We start from the raw sequence: 26313 nt of genomic DNA on the forward strand, positions 1-26313 counted from the left end.
GGCGCGACTTTTTGATATTTAACAAATTTAATACATATCTGTAAAAGAATAAGGATCAAAGTCAAATGGCGTTCTATAACTTATAATCATCTGTCGAAAGATGGCAGTAAATGTACTATGGTTACAAAATTTTCTTTGACAATATACCTCTATTTCAAATTCTCTTTGCCTGTATAAAACGTTCGCATTTATATTAGGCAGGTATTAGTATATCCTAAAATTTAGTCCCAAGTCCAAATATTATTATTTATTATATTTGAAAAATAATTTCGAGTAGTGTTTACCGAGAGAACTAATGTTCCTTTAGTAAGCTTAATAGTATTTATAATAATTAATAAGCTATTAGCTTTACAAAGACTCGGGTATTTTAGTTTCATCACATAAAGCCATCTACCGGATATCCATGAAACGCTAAATTTAGCAATGAACATTTGTAAGTTATCTCAGCTTTAATCACAATTTAACGCACAGATATAAGCCGCTAACTGAAGTACGGGGTACCACTTGAGTTGTGTAGATGGCACTGTATAAATTGTTTGCATAGATGGCGCCGCTGTGGTAAGTTTAGTTTAAGTTTGCCTGGCGCCGAGCTCTGCGTGTTTTCAAGAGCTTTACCACCCGACTTTGGTTTATCACGGGCAACTTTTAGTATCGCTGTACATTGCCGTATCTATAACGCTACCAGCAGTACCGTTACATGCTCTGCGAGTAATGTACGACGGTTGAGAGTTTTGTAATGTTATCCACAAGATGTTTGCGTTGCGTAGTGAGCTGGTGGAGTTGAGAACGCGGGACCAACACCGGGCTGCCGGTGGCAGTAGATACGTGTTCCCCGCGGTGACAGGTGGCCCGCCGCCCTCACGCAAGTAACTCGCGTTCGCGAAATCTTCCCTTTTGTTTATAACACTTGTTGTGCTCCCGGTTCGATGATAACCAGCGGGAGAGTTTCCTAAAGTTCGTTTTGAAACTTGAAATGTGAACTTTCAGTGTCGTGAAGTGTTTGGGGAAAACTAAACGGCGCGATTAGTCATGTTAACAAGTACGATTAAAGTGAGATTATTAACATAACTTTGAAGATTTTGATTGACATAGTTCCAGCATGGACTTTGCTGGTGTAATCGAGTCGAGTTCTCAACAAATTTAGTTACCGTAAGTAGATTGAAAAGTTAGTTCCCACGTTTTTTTTGCAGGTAGTCAAGATGGAGCATACTTTGTGTGTGAACCGGAGCGTGATGAATAGGGAGTTCTCATGAAGTATATGATAGTGATGGAACCGTGTTGTAGAACATAAAGCACTAGCGTGAGGCCATGGTCGAGTTGAATGGCCGGCGCCGCGGGCCTCGGACGTCGCCGTGCATACCCAACCACCCGGCCGCTCGCGGTTGCGGTCGCAACGTTCTTACCGAGCCGTAATAATGTGATAGGTATTATTGTTATTACGGATCTAATCAAAACATAACATCTTATACTATTTTATCATGACCATTTAAATGCTTATTAGAATGAAATACGAAATTATTCTCGTCTAAATCATCTCTACTAGTTATGAGCTTGATGTGCTGGTTGCGTAAAAGACAAAAACCCTGTTTAACGTAGAAGTGCTATTATTTAAAATAATAGTATTTCTAAGGATTAGTTCTGTAGCTGGTATATTCTGAAAAAGAAGGACGCCAAATCTGATAAAATCTAAACATCTTAGATGCCTGGGAAATATTAAGGGTACTTTATCATTGGACTAAGTTAACGGACCCCCAGAATTACTTATAAAGCTACAACCTATAATATTATAAGTTATAAGTTGCTAAAAAATATAAGATGGCAATTCTTACATTATTACTATTTATTACTAGCTCTCCTGCTGCTACTAGGTACTACTATAGCTCTACGTTGCTGATTACGGAAGCACTAGATTGCCCAAGATTTTTATATTGGATGTTCTACATGAACTTTTTGCAGCTAAAAAAGCAGTTGAAAACACGTCACATTTGTATCTCAATATCTACATTGTGACACAAATGTCACGTGTTTTCAACTGCTGGTAGAAGACTTCAAAAGTTTCAACTCTGTTCTCGGTACCTACACACTGTTAATTTTCCCCTCACAGAAAGTATTTTCCAAAACTCACTCATCAAAAATTTCGGTCCGGATAGAATGTTTTTTTTTTTTCTTTTTAGACCCCTTAGTAGTTGAATTAAAAAAAAATACTGATACTAAGTACTTGTTTTCTAACGGTGAATTCCTCCGAAGTTTGTAGTCCCTCAATAACTTTCAACCCCCGTTAACCCTATTAGGGGCTGAACATTCAAAAGCACTGAAATTGCATTTCTAGCTTTCTAATATTGAGTCATCCTACGCGTTTAATGTCCCTATCAAATCATTCGCAGTACAAAATTTCAACCCCCTTTTCACCACCTTAGGTGATAATGATACATTTTCAAAAACGCTGAAATCGGTTTTTTAAATAAAATACACTTTAATACCTGTAGGATGCGAAAAAAATAATGGGCCCTGGAGGGAATGTGCCCTGAAACCTAAGCTCATTTTACTTAAAGGAAACATTCTTTTAGTTTTAAAAAGAAACAAAATTGCATGGTTTTTATTTTATTCGCTTGTCTCGCCCGGGCTCAGGGTCCGGAGTTGATCAAACCGACTAAAAAGAAAAAAAAAAGAAAAATAAATACTCGCTATTTTATTGCGCTAGTTCATGATAATGTTATAAATTAGAGATAGGTACCTATTTAGTCTTATACTCGTCTGTCGCACGAAATATCACACAATAGTACACAAATATATTTTTAGATAAGCAAATTGTAATCAATCTTTGAATGCAGTTTTGTTTCTTTTTAAAAACTAAAGAATGATTATTTTGAGTCAAATGAGCTAGCTTAAGTTTTAAGGCAGTTTCCCGCCAGGGCCCATTAATGTTTTCCATCCTGTATATCATAATTTAAAATAAAATTGGAACGCCATACAAACTTTCATCCCCTTTTTAACCCCCTTAGAACTTGAGTTCCTTAGATATGAAATTTCAAAATTCAAAATTCAAAATGTGCCTTGATGTACATAACTTGTGCTTTTGTAGTTTCGGCTCTGCGTTGATGAATCAGTCAGTCAGGACATACGCATTTATTATATATTTAGATATAATGTAGAGTTGAAATTGTTATTTTAGGTTTATTTGAGTGAGATTGTCTTACATAATTGGTATATTTATTTATTAATGGCAACTTGATATCTATTATTAGAGGATCAGTTGAACCCAGTTTACTCAACATGCCCGTGTTTTATTATCTACATAAGTCATCATGATTAGTAATCGATGCATATAAGTCAACACATTTTTTACGAGACTGAGCTATTAATCAAGTAGGTAGGTAAGTCAACGTTTCTCGAGAAGCGCTTTCTTATATCAAGATGGGGAAAAACCAATATGGTAACGCTTTCTTTTGCACTATGTGGGTAATGAAGCAGCAATTCCAACCAGTTCTGCAATAAGAACCCTGCTTAGCTAAAGGCGTGACGCTTTACATTCAGGCGTACATGATTTCTGATTTGAACTTGTTGTGCTATCAAGTTTTTGAGATCCAAAATACAGTAAAAAAATACCGTTTACATAGCTAATTTACTAAATTGCCGAGTGCCAAATTCTAATCTTCCAACTTCTGGTTGATGCGTCCGATGACAGCAGAGAGCTGATGGCAGCTACTTTGACCAGCGGCTAAGTCTGGCCATTCAAAAAGGAACTGCAGCCTGCCGGACACCATCACCTATAGATCACAAAGTGTCACTCACGAAGACGCGTACCATGACTCGTATTCCTATGTTAATAAAGGTTAGATTTGACAACTCTGCGCGTAGATGACACGAACTATACTGGGAAGCATTTTTTATTTGTATGATATTATATTACATATAAGTTTAATAGTTTTAAGTTGTATATAATTCCAGTTATTGTTCATACAGAACGAAAGTTAACTAGATCCGAGCCACTTCCTGACTTTTTGAGCTATAACATCTTTCTTGTCGTTCTTTCCTTATATCGAATCATGATCATAACTAACGGAGATCTGCCAGAATAAGATGATATCACAGCGTTCCGACATTTTCTCGTAACTGTCTATAAATAATAAGTTCGTACGCGGGTGAAGACGGTCTCCGGGGGGCTGCCATCTTTCTTCTTTTCGATCTGGAGCTGTCAGTGATAACGAGCTCCATTTCATTTATTAGCCAGCTTCCTTTAGAATAAATGTCTTTTACCATAATTATTTGCTATCACGATTTCCGGAGGCTGATTGATTCATGACGTCGTCTAATATTTTAAATGTTTGAGTAACATACAGCTGAATAATTTGACTTATCTCTGAGAGCAATAACAGCAGTGTTTTAAAACAAATTAAATATTTTTTATTGAATATAATAGAGTAAGACTAAGCTACGTTTGCAGCGATTTTGATAGCTCAGCCCAGGTGGTGCAAGTGTTATTTAAACGTCAAAGTACTTTGACGTTTAAATAACACTTGTACCGTCTGGGTCATCAAACTCCCTGCCAACTTAACTTAGTCTAACTCTAGTAAACAAGTTGCAAGATGTTTTTACTTGCCTGAAAGATTTAAAGGAAAAGATTTAAAGATTTTAAGAATAATCTTTGTCAGCTATGAGGATGATATTTCGTGTAATTTTAAAATATGTTTAATCTACTTAATAGAGTTGCGTGGGAATTATTGTGGGTCTAAGGAGTGTGAGAATGAGTCATGGCTAGCACATGTTTCTATTGGAAAGTCGGCAGTTGGGATACGGCTGGTGAAGTCTTGGCGAAGCGGTCAAGTGCCCTCTTGTCCTCGATAGGGATTTGTAAAATCACGATCCGCTTTAGCACTACCGACTCTTTAGCTTCATTCCGTCAATAGGAGACAGATTATACGGTAACGATTAAAATGAATGTATAAGAACAGTTTCATAATGTAAAAATTGGAACAGATGGTTCACTCACTAGCAAGGATGTCACAAATGTCGCAAGATTCACTTGAAACTTTGATCTATGGTCTGAAATATAATACACGTTCAATTATTAGCGGTGTGTAAAGGAGAAGGAGCTCTTTGAAGTAAATCTGGAACCATAAAACACTGTATCAGACCAACATAGGAAGGTATTTATTGTTCAAGTAAAGCCCGTCACGATAGCGAGAATGTACCAAAAGATATCTTATAAGTAGGAAGACATCTTACGATATATTTTACGTACCTTTTGATATAATCCACACACGAAGCTATAATATATATTTTGGTATATTTCGTCTCTCTCACAATGTAGACAGTGATATATATTTTGGTATCGATGGCGTGTGTGGTGCTTAGCTATGCTATAAGATATCTGTCGGTATCTTACGGTATATTAATATAAGTACATGTATGTATTTGACGATCGGTCTGGTCTAGTGGGTAGTGACCCTGCCTATGAAGCCGATGATTCTGGGTTCAAATCCTGGTAAGGGCATTTATTAGTGTGATGAGCACGGATATTTGTTCCTGAGTCATGGGTGTTTTCTATGTATTTAAGTATTTATAAATATTTATTTTTTATATTCTGTAAATCGTTGTCTGTACCCTCAACACAAGCCTTATTGAGCTTACTGTGGGAATTTGTCAATTTGTGTAATAATGTCCTGTAGTATTTATCTTTTTATGAATTAATTAATTTATTTATTCGCTCCATCTGTGACGGGCTTAAGATTTACTTAAGTTGAAAGAAATATTTATTGATATGTAACTGCATTGTAAAAATGTATGTAGTAATTATAAGTTGGAAAATTTGAGATATATTTCACAAGAATCTATTCATATGTTTATCTCGAGATAGTTAATTTTACGAAAAAGAAACATGAAGAGTCCCAGCGCCAAGGTCATTAACAAAGCTTGTAGCTTATATAAGATATACATATATATACAGGGGCAAAGCATATAATGCATGTGGAATTGATAAGTTATTAAGATCAAAAGGTTTTGTTGTAGAAATTAGGAAATTAGGTATTTTGTAAAAATAGAGTTAAAAGAGATGTTTATGACATGAGTGTTTTATTCGAAGTAGAGGTAACTAAGCAAATCAAAAATATATCAAAAAATAGAACTAGAAAACTAAATATTTGTCAGCACAAAAGAGGTTACAAACTACAACAGCCGCCCTTAATCGAAGTTGTGCCTGACAAACACAAAAGAAACAAAGAAAAAACTTAAGTTTCTAATCCTAAGTTAAGTATACACCGTTTATGTACTATAGGTCCTAGTGGCTTCGTAAGTACATCGGCAGGCATATCACTACTTTTGATATACTCTAATTTAACAACGTTATTTGACACCTTTTCCCTAATAAAGTGAAACCTGATATCTATATGCTTCGTCCTGTTGTGGTGTACAGGATTTCGAACGAGGTTGATGGCACTCTGACTGTCAGAAGCTAAGTTAACTATATGCAATTTACCTGTTATCTCATAGATAAACCGACGTAAGTAGCATGCTTCCTTCGTGGCAGACGCTAGTGCCATGTATTCCGATTCGGCTGATGATAAGGCCACTGTAGGCTGCTTCTTGGACTCCCAGGATACTGGACCTCCACTTAACTTGAAGGTGTATCCGGTGTACGACCTTCTGTCAATCGGACAATTTGCCCAGTCCGCATCACAAAAGCCTTTTAAAGGTTCTCCACTCTTCCTGTAAACCAAGGAATAGTCTAAAGTACCCTTCAGGTACTGCAGAACCCTTTTGGCAGCATTCCAGTGTTCCTTAGTAAAACACGTATTAAACTGACTTAAATAGCTTGTAGAGTAAGCGATGTCGGGTCGTGAGTTTACCGTCAGATACATGAGACACCCTAATAAGTTCTGATACGGATAAGACTCACCTACTTGACCATCAGTTCTTCTTTCCATATTCTTTTTAACTAAAGGAGTATCCACAGTCTTACAATCCTTCATGTTAAACTTTTCCAATATTGAGAGAATATAATTTCGCTGGTTTACTTTAATACACTCGGAATTACATTCGATTTGCAATCCTAAATAACATTTTAATATTCCGAGATCTTTTAGTGAAAAATATTTCAACAAATCGTTTTTGACAGTGCCAAACGTTGAATCTGATTGAAAGAATACTATAATGTCATCGACAAAGATACCCAATATCACGAGTTCCTTACCAAAAAGTTTCGTATATACGCAAGGCTCGGAAGGAGTTCCTATAAAACCTATTTTTAAAAGCGTTTCGTTTAACTTTTTGTTCCATGCTCGCGGTGCCTGTTTAAGGCCGTAAAGGGATTTCTTCAGCAAACAAACCTTGTTTTCTTTGCCTTTTTCGATGAAACCCAGAGGTTGCTCCATAAAAACTTCTTCTTCTAAATCTCCGTTTAGGAACGCGGTATCAACGTCTAAGTGCTTCATTCTTAATCCCACCTCTGCAGCTATGGCAAATAAAGTGCGGAGGGAAGAATGGCGAATCACTGGTGCAAACGTCTCATCGTAGTCTACTCCCTCGACTTGATGAAAACCTTTTACGACGAGTCTCGCTTTATACTTCGTTATATTACCGTACGTGTCCTTTTTAATCTTGTAAACCCATTTACATGGTATGACCTTTTTATTAGGCTTATCGACTAGGTCCCATGTGTGGAGTTTTTTCAGTGAATTATACTCATCAGCCATAGCATGTTTCCACTTATCTGCATCATCGGCATGAGTAGCTTCATAATATGTCGTAGGTTCGCTAGAATCAACCGTCGACACATTGTAAGTTAGGAAATCTGGTGGTTTCCTATCTCTTGAGGGGTATCTCGGCTCAGGGAGAGATTCCTCTTCCACAGTTGCTGTCTCTTCATCCGCACTAGGTAGCCTTGGTTCACTGAAGGGCTCTCGCTCTTCTGTAGATACTAAATCTTCGGCACTTTCTAGATTTATCGGCGAAGGTGATGGCGCCGCGTCGTTACTTTCATCACAGTCATAAAATTGACAATCTTGACAGTTTTCAGACTCGGTCTCTCTTTTATCTTCAAAAGATAAAATAGAGTCTGACTGTACCTCAGCTTCTGGTGACCTCTGTTTTAGCTCTGTAAAACAATTCTCAAAAAAGGTTGCATCTCTGGACATAAACATTTTTCGTGGGTTAGCAGGATGCCTAAATACGTAAGTACCTGGATTTTTTGAATAGCCGACGAAAATCACTTCCTGTGCCTTGACATCTAATTTCCTTCTGTGAGATGAGGGTATATGGACAAGTGCTCTACATCCGAACACCTTCAGGTGACTAAGATCACTTCTACGACCATACCACCTGTCACAAGGAATTTGTCCACCTAAGGCTCGATGAGGAGACCTATTCTTCAGGTACACTGCAACTTGGAATGCGTCTTCCCAGAATGCTTTCGACAGTGAGCTTTCAGCAAGCAACGTCCGCGCCTTCTCTGTAACTGAACGATGTGTGCGTTCCGCGACTCCAACCTGTTGAGGACTATAAGGCGTTGTCGTTTGATGGTCAATACCTTTTGAAGCAAGGTAATCAACAAACTCCTTATTAACGAACTCCTTACCTCCGTCAGTCCTAACCGATTTTATTTTCCTATCTAGTTGATTTTCAACAAAAGTTTGAAATAAACCAAATTTATTTTTGACCTCTGTTTTGGAAGAAATAAAATAAGCAAACACCTTTCGCGTATAATCGTCTACTATCGTAAGCATATACCTATTGCCTTGAAAAGAGGTCGTAGACACTGGTCCCATGAGATCCATATGGATCAGCTCTAAGGGGGAAGTAGCCCTATTAAACGCTACCTTCTTGAAAGGTTTCCTCGCTTGTTTACCTTCCACACAAGCGATGCAACTATTTTTATCTACTACTGAATATTTTACGCCTACCTCGTGATTCTTCAGTTGGTTCATGCCTATGCGACACAAATGTCCTAGCCTCTTATGCCAAAGTTGATAATTATCCTGACAGTCAGAGTGCACATCCTTTGTCATATAATTATCTGCCACATTCTCGGGAACATTGACAGTACCGTCTAAAACGTACAGTCCACCACAGGGCGAGGCATGAGCAACAGATTCACCTGTAAAACGAAAATTATCAGATTTATAAAAATTACATCCATTAATATCAAAAACACATACAAAACCCTTCTCAACCGTTTTATGTACAGACAACAAATTAGCTTTTAAATCTGGTACAAAATCAACATCATTAATCTTGTTGACCACGTTCTCGGGTGTGTTTATTGAAATATTTCCAATTCCGCAGCACTTAATTTGTTCGCCATTTGCGACAGTAACGGTACCTTGATTCTGTATCGTAAAATTCTGAAACCAATCTCGTCTAGAAGTCATGTGTCTAGTACAGCCCGAGTCTACATAAAAAATGCTTGAGCTGCCAGAAGTATTAAGTGCTGTAAGTGTCATATTATTAATAGTTACTGCATTGGTCTTTTCCTTCTTGCTTCTCATTGGACAGTCTGGTCGTTTATGTCCAGGCATCTTGCACTCGTAGCAAATAATATCCTTCTTCTTTAACTTCGGCTTCTTTTTCGCATGAAAAACGGATTCTGATGGCATAGCCGCATCTTTAGACATTTCATTTAGCAGTTTTGTCTTAACTAAGTCTGTAGTCACGTCGACATTACAGTTTTCTAAAGCCATAATGAGAGGTTCGTATTTTGGAGTGAGACCTCCCAAAAGTATTGCAGCAATAGACTTATCCTCTAAGACTACATCTATATCCGCCAGATCCTGTGCGGTTGACATAACTGCGTTAATGTACAGTTCCATATTCGAAAAGTCCGACAGACTCAACCTGTACATTTTTCGCTCTAAAGCTAGCCTTCGTCCCATTCCCTTATCCTCAAAAGCTTTCTGCAAAGATGTCCATGCTTCGGCTGCAGTTTTTGCACATCTTACATGAATAATTGCCGCACCATCTACTGTCAAACATATCTTTGCTAGTGCTTTCGAATCTTTTCGTACCTTTGTAGGGGCAGGGGTCGTGTCTCCTTCTGGGTAGCCACCGATTGTCTCCCACAGATCCTCGTGCAATAGGTAATTGCGCATCTTGAATTTCCATACAGGATATCCATCTTTGCTCCTTAAGCAAAAAAATGGAATAGATGCGCTCGAAGGGGAATTTCTAACACTCGCAGTATCTCCCGTTTCATGTGACATTTTTACTATTTGTATTTTTTCTTTAAATCACACTAACACTACAACTCAATATTTTACGTAATACACTTTAAACTCAACTTTCCATTATTAATTATAGCATTCGTGCTGATAACGTGTTGTAGAAATTAGGAAATTAGGTATTTTGTAAAAATAGAGTTAAAAGAGATGTTTATGACATGAGTGTTTTATTCGAAGTAGAGGTAACTAAGCAAATCAAAAATATATCAAAAAATAGAACTAGAAAACTAAATATTTGTCAGCACAAAAGAGGTTACAAACTACAACAGGTTTTTATATTTATATCAATATAAATAAAAGATGTATAAATATGTTAATATATTATGCTTAGGTTATGCAGAGGCACATATTATTCTTTTCGACGACCGCATATAAAAAACGTGTCCAATCAAAACAGACACATTCAACGCAAATCTAATTACAGAAGTGGTCACGTTTTTGCTCGTAAATTTTAGCACAAATTAATTGAATGACGGTTTCCGTGATCAAACGGAATCTATGTGATCCAAATCTGTATGCATGGAGTATTCAATATGAATGTGCGCGGACGGCGGGCGCGCTGACCGGCAGGCGCGGGCAGCGGGCAGCGGGCAGTGGCCGGTTGACAATAGGAGCCTTTGTTGCACAATGCCCATTTCCGATTACCAGATTCACCAGATTGAATTGAATGCCGTCACTGCGGCTGTGCCACCGGTCGTTCAATTGAAATAATTTTCGCATCATATGGCTCAAAAGCTCTGATGCTCGCGAAATCTCAAGCGAAACAGCCAAATCTCAGAATCGTGGCTGTCTTGTCGTGGTGCTTCGTAGGCACAACCGGTTTATTGGCAATATACCGTTTTAACTCTTCAATATTTCGTGTTTTCTAATGAACTCAACAACAACAAAAATTAAAACATCTAAATATCATCGACTTAGCTTGCTACGTAAAATAAATACTGAAAACTCCTTACATTTCTGGATTTACAGGGAGTATTATTAGATATAGGCTCAGCATTTATATAAACCGATTTAGCCAACATTTGCTATTTCCCAACGGTAGCTCAGTGCTTTGAACTCGGAATTTATACAAGCATCAAACGCGTTTCCCATCAAAGCTGTTACCGTTTCAAGATTGTTTCTGCTCTCATTAAAGGCAGAACTATCGTCTGTCGCTATCGGAACATTGTTACGGTCGTGTGAGTCGTGCGACGCCGCATTTTTCTTCTGTTTATCTTCCTTTGTCGCGTCGCAACAATCTCACGTTACCGGCATCGGCTCTGACGTCGTGTTTGCAATATGTTGCCTACCTCTTACCAAACGATTCTTTGTAATCATTTTCATCGGATGTTGAACATTGCTTTAGTGGTTGTGGCTTATTGCTTAGGTGGACATCATATCAGAACTGAACTAATTTTTAAGTACGTACTTCCGTTTAAAGATTTATTTCTCAAAAGAATAACAATTATTCACTTATATGAGAAAAAACAACAATCCATTACAAATTAAATTAGTGAGCGATAAAAGTAAATACATAAATAATGGTGCCGCGCTAGTGAGTAGTAGAAAAACAATCTAATATAATAAAAGTGGTGTGTGTCAGGTAGAACAAAAACATGCAAAACAAGTTCAAGAAGTGTGGTTGCTATTGCTAGGAGCGTACCGCGCTGCGCGATGCAAGTCGCAGTCAGCTCGCAGTAGATAAGATAAGACGAACAGAATTGCGCGGATGTAAAGAGCGTGGAAGTGGCTAAGTAAGTGCATGCATTCAACCACGCTCGGGGTGTGGGAGCGATATTTTTATAGTGCTTATTTTTTTTGTTTTTTTTTTTTTTATTTAATTTTTGCAGCTTATGTTAATTATATTATGTAAATTTTATATTATTTTTTTTTACCGAATTATTAGTGTTCTAATTAATTACTACTTGTTTTAGTTATGTTATTAAGTAACTGAATTTTTATTTTCAGTTACTTAACAACATGCATTTTACATATTTTCGACTATTCCTTTTATAGGTATTTATAAGTAATTGAAGTGATTAAACATATTCTTAAAGGCGTGTTAAAAGATGTTGCTTTAGTAATCGTTTGAATGTACTTAATGATTTAGCATCTTTGATGTCGCTCGGTAGTTTGTTATACAGGTTGGCTCCTTCATACAATATACATTTTTTGCCGTAGTTAGTTCGCGGCGGCCGGAGGACGAGGTTATTTGCATTTCTGAGTTTCATTTTTTGGATTTGTTTCTTTCTTGTAAACGAAATTTGAATATGTAGGTCCTTTAGTAGTATTTTTCTAATTAGTATACAGGTATGGTAAATGTAAGCATGGTCAATATTTAGAATTTTAGTTTCCTTGTAGATTTTAGTCGTCGGAGTTAAATAATTGAAATGAAATAAGACCTTTATGAGTTTGTTCTGGGCTCTTTGCAGCGTGGTCAAAGTACTTAAGTATTTTGTAATGATAATGTAAAACGTTTATAATGTATTGTAAGTACATGATGTAGTTCATGTAGGGTAGGTGTGTTTAGTTTAGGTGCACTTTACATACGTGCCAAAAACATTACATACCTACTTAAAATAGCTAGAATACTTAGTAATTAAACTTTCCATGAACATTATCCGTCTACACTTTTTTTATTAGTATCATGACCTGTGAAAGGCACAGTTGCGAAGCGAATAATATTTTATTTTTAATTCGGTACTCGCGAAATATCATCTTTATCCATTGTTTAGACATTAAGGATTGCATTAAGTTCAAAAATGTGCGATAAGGTAGGTTTATATTCAAATTTTATGCAATTCTTTGCAGCGACCCCATCAGTTTGACGAAAATTTGAGCTGGACGGAAACTAGCGCAGTAACCCTACCTACAATGTTATTGAAAATAAAGTCAACATCTTTCGTTGTGTGAATAACTCTTATTCATTGTGATTTAAAGGCAAATAGAATTGCAGACAAACACTCAAATTGATGAAATAAGTTTTCTACTAATTCCTGTAAACGACTGGGCCAGGCATAATTGAATGGTGGCTAGCTGACACGCTCTGTAACGTGCAACTAAGTCTCATAGCTTGACTGCAGTTTTGCGATTTCCAACTTCACAATCACCAAGTTTTTAGAAATGTTGCCATAATAACGAATATGTGTACATATTGTATGTAACGAACCGTATTGTTGTATGTAACGTTCTTATTTTTTTGCGATTATAATTTTTATTCCGAGTTTGGATCTTTGTGTCAATTATGATAATAAAGTTAGACCAAGGTTTTGATAGCACACGCAGTGCAAGTGTTGTTTATACGTCATAATTTCAAAGAAGTTTGACGTTTAAAATAACACTTGCACTGCGTGTGCTATCGCTATCAAAATCGTTGCAGACTTATCTGGGTCTAACAGAACTCTATTATAACTTACGTTTACAGGTTGATACTTAGTGTCAATGGAAACGATGCTAAATATACCGTTATTGAAAAATAACGACTTTTTTATCCCCAACCTAGCACAGTTTTCCAACTTCTATTTAATTCGAAAACGGAGCCCAAGTCGCGTCTGAGGTTTTCTTATTATTTCATTTACTTAACCTTTTTGGTATGCGGGTGAGGGAGGACATTAATTAACAACTTCCATAATTGGTTCCAAATTAATATTTTCCAGTCACCACTCAGGCATTATGATTAGGTTAGGTATTTTGTTACTTGTTTTGTTTGTGTACCTCTTCGTAAATAGGTATTCAGTAATTTTTAAATTTTACGGTTACACATTATAACGTACTTAGGTCACTTTTGGACAGTGTTGCATCGGGTAACATTGCAATAAACATACAGTTACTGAACAATAAACAAATTTAAAAATGACACTGTGGTCACCAATTTTATGAAACTGCTTATGGCAAATAGCGCTGTCTGGTTTAATGTTTAAATGGGCATTCAACAGTACAAACATGTACCTTTATAATATTATGAGCAAAAATTAATTCACTTCAAGCGAAATGTCGATTGCACTAGGATTAAATTTGGCGAGATCATGCTTGAGGGGCTCGGCGTGCTGAACACCGGCTCGTTGTAGCGAAAATTTAGACGAATTTGCGACGATTGCGTTTCATTAAGAAGCGTTTTAGTGCAAAGAGGCGCTTTGTGAGGCGGTACGAGTGCGGCGCAGAACAAAGTTTAGAGGGGTTCTTAGTTAGTTGCTCACTCGCGAGCGCAGATTACCATGCAAAGACACCACGTTATGAAGCGTTTAAGAAGACGTGAGTGGTTATCAGTGTTATCACACATAGGCGCTCCTATGGTTGTTGATTGTTCTCTTGTTGACACTCCGCGATCCGCAAATTCAAGATGATTCAATTCAAGGTTCGGTAGTGAGCTAGTGATCCTACCTATGAAGCAGGAGGTCCCGGGTTCAAATCCTGGTATAAGGGCATTTATTTGTGTGTTCATCACATATATTCCTGAGTTATGGATTTTCTCTATGTATTTAAATATTTATCTATACGAGTATCTATCTGTTATTCAAGTTTTATTGAGCTTACCATGGAGCTGTATAATAAAACTATTAGCCTATTAGCCTGTCTACAAATAAGTATAAAGCTTTGCTAATTGGACATACAATTGAATTGAGTCGTTTTCATACTCATATTAGTAAGGGAGCAGTAATGCCGCGTCACTATGACTGAGAATCGTGTAAGTAATCTGTGTTTGCAGGTAGAGGCGCGGTGAATATATTAATCGCGAATGTGCGAACTTTATTCTTACGCAAAGGTAACTTTATACTCCGCAATGCTTGTTACTGTGAGCTCCGCTGAGCTTAAAGTGCTGAATAGAATTGTGTGCCTACGTAAGCTACCTACCCTTGTAACGCTAGGAAAGACCTGCATTCTTTTTTGCAAACGTAATCGGAAAAGATTTGCGTATATTGCTGACTTCGATGAAGTAAGAATGGCCGAATTACCTTAATTTAATAATTAGGGTAAAATTTTACCTTTGACAGCAAAAATTCTTAAGATTTCCTCAAATTAATTATTACGTTTTTCTGGAAAATTGAATAATTCAAGATATCTATTATTGCCATCTATCTATATAATTAGGGGTCTCTATTGTTTCCATAAAGTTTTAAGTCATAATGTCTTGTTTGTTCGCATTTTCGTTAGTCATAATTTGGTTTTTCTCAGAAACGCGTAATTTTTCAGGATTGGCATAAAACAGACCTAACCTAACCTATCCTATCTATAGGATCCAGAGTTATGACTAATGATAATCTGACTATTATTACATTATGACTTTCAATCATTATGCCAAACAAAGGGATCCGTAAAGGGAGCTTTATTAAATAGACATTACAAGTTTGTATCTATTAGAAGCTAAGGTGCAACTCAAGCTTAGATAGTTGACTTAGGTACACTAATCTTCATACGAATTGACACAAAGAAAGGATGAAGAGACAGTATTAGGGACGCTTCCATGCCTTCTCATCTTCATATTCACTAGCAAATGGCATTATAAAGGCGCCCCGGATGAGGCCACAAGCATTATTAATATTCCATTTAGCCCCGCGCGCCGACTAAGCTCAGCAAAATCTGAGCGCAGAGAATCCTTACGTGATAACTGCAACTTTTTAATTAAGGCTGATTTAAAGCCACAGAAACTTAACGAGCCGTCCCTTCCGCAAATCCGCATCCTTCCTTTGGCTTCCGAACGCCGAGCCAGCGAAAACTTGGAGAAAGCCACTGACACCCATTTTGAAGTCAGATTTCAAAAAGCGTCTGTGAAACACTTATCCCTATTATATAGCCGTTGACCTTTTTATTTGACAGACGGCCCAACAATACACCCACAAGAAATTAGCCCGGGTTCCAGCATAATGACAATATAATTATCGGGGTCCATAATGAATAATACGAATCTAGCATTATCCCAAGCGAGTTGAAAAATGTTAAACTGTGGGCGTGTCCGGAGGTGTATGGAGCTGAGCCGGTGAGTCCGACAGCGCGCTGCTGATTGCCGCAGAGCGGGACCGCCGCGGGCTACCTGATGTAATTTGTGAGCCAACAAATTACTCATAATAATAATGTGCCTACTAATTTTAAAAATCAGACTTTAAATCCTTCCTCTCGGTTTGAAAGCAAGCTACAGATTATGTGTGACTCAGCGCCGATCTTGCATAGTATGCGTCTTACGACCCCGCTTGTAATTTAGTAGAGTCGTGCTCAAAGCTCCGCCTAGTTTGATACAAAGTATTAGTCTTCATCGGGCGCCGACATAAAAAATGCGTGAACTTTGTCTGGTGAACAGTCTCTAGTTTAATACAACTAGTGAATTACTACTCAATTATTGTTTTGTTAAGATTATTACTTTTCTTTCACACAACACAATTTAAAGAATGAGCCTAACTAAACTTTGTTGTTTCTATATTTGCTAGTCACACATCGGTCATACTCAGTTACAGTTTGAAAAATAGGCGAATAATTCACTTTTGTTAAGATTCATGGCACAAACAAGTTTTGACAAATGATAGTATTTATATTATAAATTAATATTTGCCGAAATATTTGTATTTTCCCCTACAATTCACATATTCAATCGTCGCCAAACCAATATGTCACTCGTAAGCCATTCGTGACTTGTTTTGGCTTCTTTCCAACAAACTACTTGTATCCAAACCGTAAGTTGAATGTATTAAAAATAAAAAAGGAATACGTTAAACTTCTCCACATGTCATCTTCCATAGAAGGGCAGTGTTGGTTAATTTAATTTGTGTAACTTCTCAGAAACCTTATATGTTTTGTATTCAATAAAAATAAAATAAATATTATTCTGAAGTACAGGATGTCATTACTGCTGCGGTCTACAAAGGTGTTATTTTTGTTGGGTAATATTGTTGAAGTTTTTTTAAGTAGCGCGATCAGTAGAACGGGCCACTAGTTGGTTCACCGAAGCTTGACGAGTGCCCGAGCCCACATCCCACAGCCTCCGCGGCGTGTTGTGCAAACTTTACGACGTCCGTCCGTCGAGATATGGCCTCCCTGATCAATTTATTTCCTATCGTTTTACATCACACAGTGTACCTAAAAGGAAACACGCAATTACGATTAAGTGTAGCGAACGACCGTAAAAATTCGATCGGTCTCATTTGACTTAATAGCAGTGCCGGATTAAGAAATTTTGATGCCCTAAGCATTTCTAGATCTTGGTGCCCCCTCTGCCTAGGCTCATCCAGATTACGTTGACAACATTGTTTTTTTTGGTAAACTAAGTTACGTTCATGGTCGCATTACTGCTGCAATTAGTATTTTCAATCCATTACTTATTTTATCAAGGAAATTGACAGTGCTGCAGCAGAAACGTTGCAACAGTAATGCTGATGCAGTCGCCATCCTAATGTCACCTTTATCAAAGCATGCGTGAACTAAATGACTGAAATTACCTATATCTATGATTGTGTACTTGCCTTTCCGCTAACTATGTGATTAAAACCCGCTTTGGTTCACTTCACAAATAAACCCTAGATGTAACATGACCAAAAGTAACCCGAAAGTTACATTAAGGACTGAGGCCCAGAGGCAATTGTAAATTCGTACGTGCGACAGGGAGACAACACGTCGAACGTGGTTCGCGGTTGACCCTCAGTTTTTTCAACCGCGGCGGGAAATCGTGCGAGGCCGAAGGCCAAATTGCAGGATAGCAGTGCTTGGAATTGAACCAATGGTGGCAATAGTCAAAAAACAAATCCAACGGCCACGCTCTTCATAAGGTTGAAGATCCGAAATGCCCACTTGGCGCTTCCGAGCAAGACCCAAAGGCGAAGTTGCGAGAGGGCTGGGTTTTATAACTGACTGAAAAAAATACCCAGTGTAAGCGAGGACTAAGGCGGAGCTCCACGCAGGGTTGAAAAGAGAGCTTTTCTGAGAAGCGCATTCATGTGAGGCCAAAGGTCGAGCTTCAGCAGGGCTGAGCTCTGGCAAGAATCTATGGCCAAGTGTCTTAAAAAACTAAGTCGAAAGCTGAGCTCTTCATTAGGCTGAAAGCGCGGTCAGATCGGCGCTTTTACGTATGAGGCCAAAGCCCACGCTGCAAGAAAGTAGAACTTGGAATTGACAAATTGTGTGAATGAGGCCGAAGGCTGAGGTCCTCATAAGGTTAGGTTAGACGCCCGGAGAGTCTGATGGAGGCGCGCTATAAAAAAAAAAACAATGGCGAATTGTAAACAAGGCATAATGCCCAGCCGCGAGAGACGAAAGCCTGGATTTGGACACATGGCCAAGTTTATGTGAGGCTTAAGGTCAACTTTTGCATAAAGTAAAAAGCCGAGTATGAATAAGACCTAACGAAATCGAACCAATGTGATCAGGGCTCTCCTGCTGCTCGGCATTTGGCCTCGCTATCAAAAGGGCACGTGATTAGAGTTAGTTGCAGCCGATGAAATAGGCGTTTCGAACCGAAGATTTCCTTTGGCAGGATTGGCCCCTAGGAGTTAGGACCCAAGCCCAAGGGTTGATTTAGTTAAGAAGTGGAACCACCAAGTTTTGTAGTGTATATTTTTAGAGGAGGGTGTGGGCTTTCAACTTTATCTTGATATCTACATCAGTTAAGCTAGTAGGCTATGTTTGGTATCGTTTTCGTAAAAATGGGGTATTCCGAACTCATTTACGAGTATGGTATCACATTGACACCATTCCGAAGTGGAAACATGTAATTTTTTTTTTTTTTTTTTAATATTCCTCTTCACGCTTCAACCGCTGAACCAATTTAGTTGAAATTTGGTATAGAGATAATTAGTTTAGTCCCGAGAAAGGACATAGGATAGTTTTAATCTAAAAAATCATCGCTAAGGATGTGTAAAGGAGGGTGGAAGTTTATGTGGGGAATCAATAACCGCTGCACCTATTTGAATGAAATTTGGTATGATCTACATTTTAGATTTTGTCGAAAATGATACCAAACGTAACTTAGAACCTAAACTTAAACAGTTATTGACCTCCGACTGACCGACTTCGCCGAAGCTGAAATAAACCAGAATCAAAAATCTGGGTGGCATCACTTCTTAATCTTAGGAAAACAAAGATTAATTCTGCTAAAAACCTTTGGTTCAAATAAAACCTCAAAATAAAAGCTTTTGGTTTTCGACCTTCGTGGGGCCCCGAATCTGCACTTCAGCCTTTGATTCCGTCATCAGTTTTTTTATCATAAAACTTTGACAATTAGTTCGCACGATCGCGGCTCTGCAGCTTGGCCGTGTGCAATACGTCGCAAACCAATCTGGGTGCAAGAGATCGGGCAGCATGAGTGACAAATTCCGATCCTCGAAAACCTGTTAAGACTTCGGTGCGAAGCCGAAGGCTGAGTTGCAAGAGAGCGAAATTCGGACACGACATAATTATAAATTAAGACAAAAGTGTAGATCTACTATTAAATTCGACACCCCGAGAAGGCTGAAGAACAATCTCCACGTAGGGTTGAAGACAAATAGCTTTCTAAAACTGAGCTCTACGTTGGGTGTAAGGCCCTTTGACCCAAAGGCTGACAGACTTGCAGAATGCTGGTAATCAAAAATCAACCACGAACAAATGGGTAAAGTATGAGGAAAAAATCAGGATATTGCAAGCCTGATGGAATGGGTCTCCTCGTAGGGGCAAAGGCCTGCGTCGGAGACGCGCTTACGAGCCCTGTACACGATGCACAAAGGTTCATGTACAAACTACCCGTTTTTTTTGCCAGCGATTTTGGTGCCCCCCCAGACGTGGTGCCCTAAACAAGTGCTTATTTTGCTTAATGGTTAATCCGGCACTGCTTAATAGGAATACACGGTAAAGTTATTTCAATTCCTCTGTCAAGGCCAAATTTTATGAGAGACAATATGTTGCAGTATCAAACGAAAGGTAATTACTTAGAAAGTGACTTACATCCCATGTTCGACGAATCGATCGACATGCATCCAATTGGAATCCTCAAAATGCAGTTTGGGCTTTATTTAGTTGCGCTGCTACAAAGCTATTCATTCATTCATGCACTGAAACGAACGAAATATTCACGTCTCGTTAGTCAAACGCATTGGCAGTGGCATATATCTATCAATTTTCCAATACGTTTTAGTATAGAAATAGTTAATTTCGTTTTTTTGTCCATTTAAGAATACAAATGTAAATTAAATACCTACCTAGGTAATATAGGTATTACCTACCTAAGTAGGCAGGTATCGTATAACATAGAAACGAAATACCTATTCATTATAACATAAGAAAATTTGTAACTTTAAACAATTAAGAATGAACGCCAATGTTTTTATATGGATAGAATGTTAAAATATGCCTACAGGGACAATTTCTAAAAGAATGGATACTTCTTATCATATGAAGTAATAAGTACCATTAAACATAATAAAAATGTTTCTGTCAATGTTCAAAGCAATGTAGTTAATTTGATTTTCAAGGGGCCTAGCTATCCCGCCCGGGCACAATTGGGAGGCGAGACACAAGGGCGCTATGTCAATGTCGTAATAAAGTACACATATGATAATTAAATCTGCCTTATTATATTATCAAACATTTCGAATAACAATTACCTTTATTATAAAATCGGGAGGCGTAGTCTGATTGTAATAACAGGTTATGGATTTGATCTGGATTTGTTATGGACACGATCTGTCAGTGTCAGAAGGGGCACTTCTGGTTTTAAATGTTATCACAATTATATATGCAATGTAAGCTTTGCTTAGTTTGAGCCACGGTCGATCTGTGTAAAATTAGATGTAAAATAGCTTAAAGATGGCCACTAAAGCAAAATATAACCTAAACAATTTAATTTTACTATTACAACATGATAGATTTTGTCGAATCTTGTACCGAAGCCAGAACAAGGATACATACAACACTACTATTTGGCTGAGAACTCTATGCAGTATGCTAACTTCAATATTTGTATGCAAAATTAAAATTACTCTACCATTTTTATGAGCCTTGCTTTGCCTTCTATGATTCTGTTACATAAAACGGGAATTTTATATAATTGTTGTATCATTTATGATAGAGGAAATGAATCTGCTTTTGTAAGTAGCCAAAAAATCCTTCTGGCAATTAACTTAATAATAACTGGCCAAGTGGCCATTATTCAGTCCCGGGCCCGGTTTACATTCTGACAGTGACTGTACCTCTACTTTCAAAGTACTTCATTGCTAAACGAGTAAACAAATTATGTTCTTGGATCCCAAAACTGCCGCGAGACGATTCTGTCACGCACGAGGCGGTATCCCATGTAATGACACTAACTATACATACTCTTTCCACATACAGATGTGATAAAAACTAATTAATAGAACTAGTGTTTTGAACTACGCGACAACCATGTTTTTTCCTATTATTTGTCTGATTTGATATTAAAGTAAAGCAATAAAGTTATTGAAGTAGTGTCTAAGCGGCCAGTGCCATCAGTATGCGAGAGGTCTGCGCGTGTTGGTATGCATTGGCGTCCGCTCGCACCTCTACTGGTGTTTAAAATGCATAGTAACAACTGCCTCAAGCCAACCAGTGTAGTTACAATCTCCGACTACTTATACTTGTTACAAAACTCGAGGTCACAATTATACTTGACGAATAAACGATGTGTATGTAAGCAATGGTCACAACACGACTGCTTATATTATAACCATATCAGAGTTATTCTTATGGCTGCTAACGCTTTTCCAAATTGAGGGAGGTCTGAAGTTAGATACATAGAACAGGAGTAAAAGTTTTATAGCGCTCGTAATTCAAAAGGTATTTTTTGGACAATAAACGGAAATTAGATTGTGAAAAATTTGGGGAGATTTTAGAATGCTATTAAAAATGTGTTCATGTAATTTTAGTTAGTTTTAAGCAACTTTGATGCTGAACTGAAATGCATTTGTTTTTTGATGACATCATATTTCCTATGTTGTAAGAAGGTTTGAATAAAATTAAAAATTACCCACCATTTCAAAAACGAGCTACTGCTAAGTGATGTTGAACAGTTATAAGTTCATTTCATTTTACATGCAATTTTCGGAATTTAAAAGTTTAACGTAGCGGAAAAATTTTGCTTTTTTTTTAATTTTACAGGTATCAGGTAGCTTTAGTCTACATATATTTTTTCAACACACTTGCTCAAAACGACGTTTTTATTCCACCAATTTTTAGCTCATAATCCTAGATATTAAACACGCGTGCTTTTTAGGGTTCCGTAGCCAAGTGGCATAAAACGGAACCCTTATAGTTTCGCCATGTCCGTCTGTCTGTCTGTCTGTCCGAGGCTTTGCTCCGTGGTCGTTAGTGCTAGAAAGCTGAAATTTGGCATGGATATATAAATCAATAAAGCCGACAAAGTCGTACAATAAAATCTGAAAAATTTTTTTTTTAGGGTACCTCCCCTACACGTAAAGTGGGGGTGAAATGTTTTTTCGCTTCAACCCTAGAGTGTGGGGTATCGTTGGAAAGGTCTTTCAAAACTAATAGGGGTTTTCAAGAAACATTTTTTGATAAAGACAATATATTCGGAGATAATCGCTCCGAAAGAAAAAAAAAATGTGTCCCCCCCCCCCTCTAACTTTTGAACCATAGGTCCAAAAAATATGAAAAAAATCGTGGAAGTAGAGCTTAAGAAAGACATTAAATGAAAACTATAGCGGACATGATCAGTTTAGCTGTTTTTGAGTTATCGCAAAAAGTTTTCCCTTCATAGTAAAAAGACTTACTTTAATTAGGTACTGATTATGCAAATTTGCCTATTTGTTTAACTCGGGTGAAAGGTACCGTTTCATCCCTTGGTTAACAATTTACTATACTTTAAGCTCCAGTTTAGCTTATTGTGACGGAAGAGTAACTATGGAACCCTACACTGAGCGTGGCCCGACATGCTCTTGGCCGGTTATTTTTCAGTATATTATAACACTTGGGCTTTTTCATTATATTATCCGACTGAGTTAAGAAGGTAACTGATTGCAAATAATATGCATGGAAACGGAGCCTTCTTAATTTGGTCGAGTACCTAATACATTTTTTTTAAACCAACTATGAGGTTTCAAATGTTAGTTCAAAGAGGTTTTATCACATCAAACATAATTAACATAATTTATAGATGAAATTATCTCGTAAATTACATTACTTAATGAATAAACATAAAATTTTATCGATTTGATCTCCATTCGTCGAATAGAAATACAAAAATATTAGCTTTTTTACATTTTTTAAATTGGCTGCTACATAACTGTGTTCGCTATCGATGACTGAATTAAAAAAATTGGTTCCTGATCACCGATTAAATTTCACCGTGTACAGATCAGATTGTACCTTGGATTTCAAACCTAACTATCCGTTATTGGAAACTCTATATCAAAAGTTTATTAAGCGGAGTGATAATCACAATACCGCCAGCCAGTACAGTCACCATCAAAAGTAGCGGATCAAATAACGCTTCATAAGTATCTATAACAGCTTTATACCAACAAAAAGCGGCCAAGTGCGAGTCGGACTCGCCCATGAAGGGTTCCGTACCATTTATAACGTATTAAAAAAAACTACTTACTAGATCTCGTTCAAACCAATTTTCGGTGGAAGTTTGCATGGTAATGTATATCATATATTTTTTTAGTTTTATCATTCTGTTGTTTTAGAAGTTACAGGAGGGGGGGGGGGGGGGGGACACACATTTTATCACTTTGGAAGTGTCTCTCGCGCAAACTATTCAGTTTAGAAAAAAATGATATTAGAAACCTCAATATCATTTTTGAAGACCTATCCATAGATACCCCACACGTATGGGTTTGATGAAAAAAAAATTGAGTTTCAGTTTTAAGTATGGGGAACCCCTAAAATTTATTGTTTTTTTTTTCTATTTTTATATAAAAATATAATGCGGTTCATAGAATACATCTACTTATCAAGTTTGAACAGTATAGTTTTTATGGTTTCGGAAAAAAGTGAGTGTGACATAAACGGACTGACAGACGGACATGACGAATCTATAAGGGTTCCGTTTTTTGCCATTTGGCTACGGAACCCTAAAAAGTGATGTCTTTGATATAAAACAACTAAGACTGTAAAAGATATGTTTTTGAACGCGAATTTTAGAATTTTATCTATATTTGGAAAAGTTATCCGGAATATCATATACTTTTGGCGCGTTGTTTCATCCGCTACTTTTGATGCTGACTGTACATACGTAGCGCCGTATTTTATTTTGTCTCGCTACTCTCGCCGTGTGTGTCGCAAAACGACAATTACTGACAATTTATATGTATAAAACGGTCACAACACTGCGGAAACAAAAGCGTATAAAGCTGGCCCCAGCGGCGTCACCAACGCTTCGATAATTGGCCAATTTGGCCATATTGGTTTTTCCATGCCTATAGGTACTTATGTACCTACACTACGAACTTGCACTCATGTACTGGCGTAGCGTTTTCACTTTTCTCAAATATCGTCATGATAGTATAGACTTCAAAAAATATTTTGGTTCTTAATATTTTTGGGCAGAATGCTAATTCTATGCTAAGATATACTCAACATTCCATATCCGCATAAAGGATTCAAGATTAAAATTAAATAATTTTTTATCCCCAAATAAAGAATACATATAAGATAGGTAGTGAGAAAAGGCAATGGGTGTTGTAGAGGTAGAGTTGGTCTTTAAGGAGCATAATTTGCCTAGTTTCAGACTTAAAACCAATTAAAAAAACTGGCCAGGTGCGAGTCGGACTCGCGGACGAAGGGTTCCGTACCTTTACGCATAAAACGGCAAAATAATCAAGTTTGTTGTATGGGAGCCCCACTTAAATATTTAATTTATTCTCTTTTTAGTATTTGTTGTTATATCGGCAACAAAAATACATTATCTGTGAAAATTTAACATGGTTCATGAGATACTTCCTGGTGACAGACAGACAGATAGACGGACAGTGGAATCATAGTAATAGGGTCCCGTTCTTACCCTTTGGGTACGGAACCCTAAAAACATCCTTTTCTTGTTACTTTGTTCAAAATGCCTGTTTGTTTCCGATGTTGTCACTATGGGGCCTAGTCTTAACATCCTTATTGACAGATAACAAAAAGTAACAAGTAACACTTTGAAAAAACTGAAAGTACCAATTCATTATAAGTGAAAGTTTTACTAATGACATTAACTATTATGTACATTAAAAAAAAAAAAAAAAAAATAGAAAAAAATGTGGCGAAATTGACTTACACTCATATTATTTTTTTTCCTTCTTTTGGCTTCAGAAATGCATGGTTTAATATTTCGGGTTCCCCGTGAGCACCTTGTATTAGATTGTGATTCTCATTTCAAGACCAAATGCAGGCCCTTTATTCCACGATAACACAAAATTGTTGTTATGTGACAGTGATCGCTTGTGGGAAAGAAAATATAACGCGACCCCATGATGTTGGATAAGTGCAGCAAGCTGTCGACGACTTACGTTAATGTAATAACACCTAACGAGATTAACTGTGACTCGCTGTTACGTGACGGTGAAGTGATGAATGCAATGAAAATAAAAGAAATTCGCCTTCAGGAATTCTGCAATCCTTTCTTAACTATTTTATTTATCTAATTATCTGTCTCTGGGTAGATGTATAATTTTGTCATTTAAACACAATGTATAAGATTTCTACATCGCTCGCTGTTCTACTCGCACTTGGTCTTTTTTCAAAGCGTACATTGTAAAGACCAATAAGGTACGAAGCGGTAGGCAGCGGTTATTACCACAGTGAAACAGAAAAAGCTCTCAACAAGCAAACTGCTGCTCATTGTCGGTAATCTCGTTTGTGCACATGAGAAAAGGCACTCATGAGAACGGAGTGATGAATTGACGACTGCGTAACGATGTTATCGTGGGTACGCAGTGAGAATATTGCCGTTTCTATATTAACGGGCCTAATGCGGTACCTCTGTCTCGCGCGTGATTCTCGAACAAAGGGGAAAAAGAAAAACGCAGGGGTTGTTATTCTCTTTAGTTACTGAGTAGTTACTTGTTTTAAAGGACCAATGTATCTAGAGACCAGTGGTCTAGAGATCCGTAACAACTCTGCATTTTCGAAGATTAGACATGGTGTGTCTATAGCTTCGGAAGGCGATGGGAAGCACCGCTGGGGCGCGAGGGGACACGCTAAGATAGAC

The 26313-nt window shown here is 37.5% G+C and overlaps 1 protein-coding gene across 2 annotated transcripts in view; it reads left to right on the forward strand.

Moving 5' to 3' along the window:
- Nucleotides 1-552: 552 nt before the first annotated feature.
- The window catches only part of LOC133519039 (band 4.1-like protein 4), a 92231-nt gene continuing 66470 nt past the window's right edge, over nt 553-26313 (forward strand). Inside the window, exon 1 of one of the 2 annotated variants that reach the window (XM_061852906.1) lies at nt 553-1149. The gene's annotated coding sequence lies outside the window, so the exon portion shown is untranslated. The remainder of the gene's footprint in view (nt 1150-26313) is intronic. The other variant, XM_061852907.1, reaches the window with a different exon arrangement.

Source organism: Cydia pomonella, chromosome 6 (genome assembly GCF_033807575.1).
Source record: "Cydia pomonella isolate Wapato2018A chromosome 6, ilCydPomo1, whole genome shotgun sequence".
NCBI lineage: Eukaryota > Metazoa > Arthropoda > Insecta > Lepidoptera > Tortricidae > Cydia > Cydia pomonella.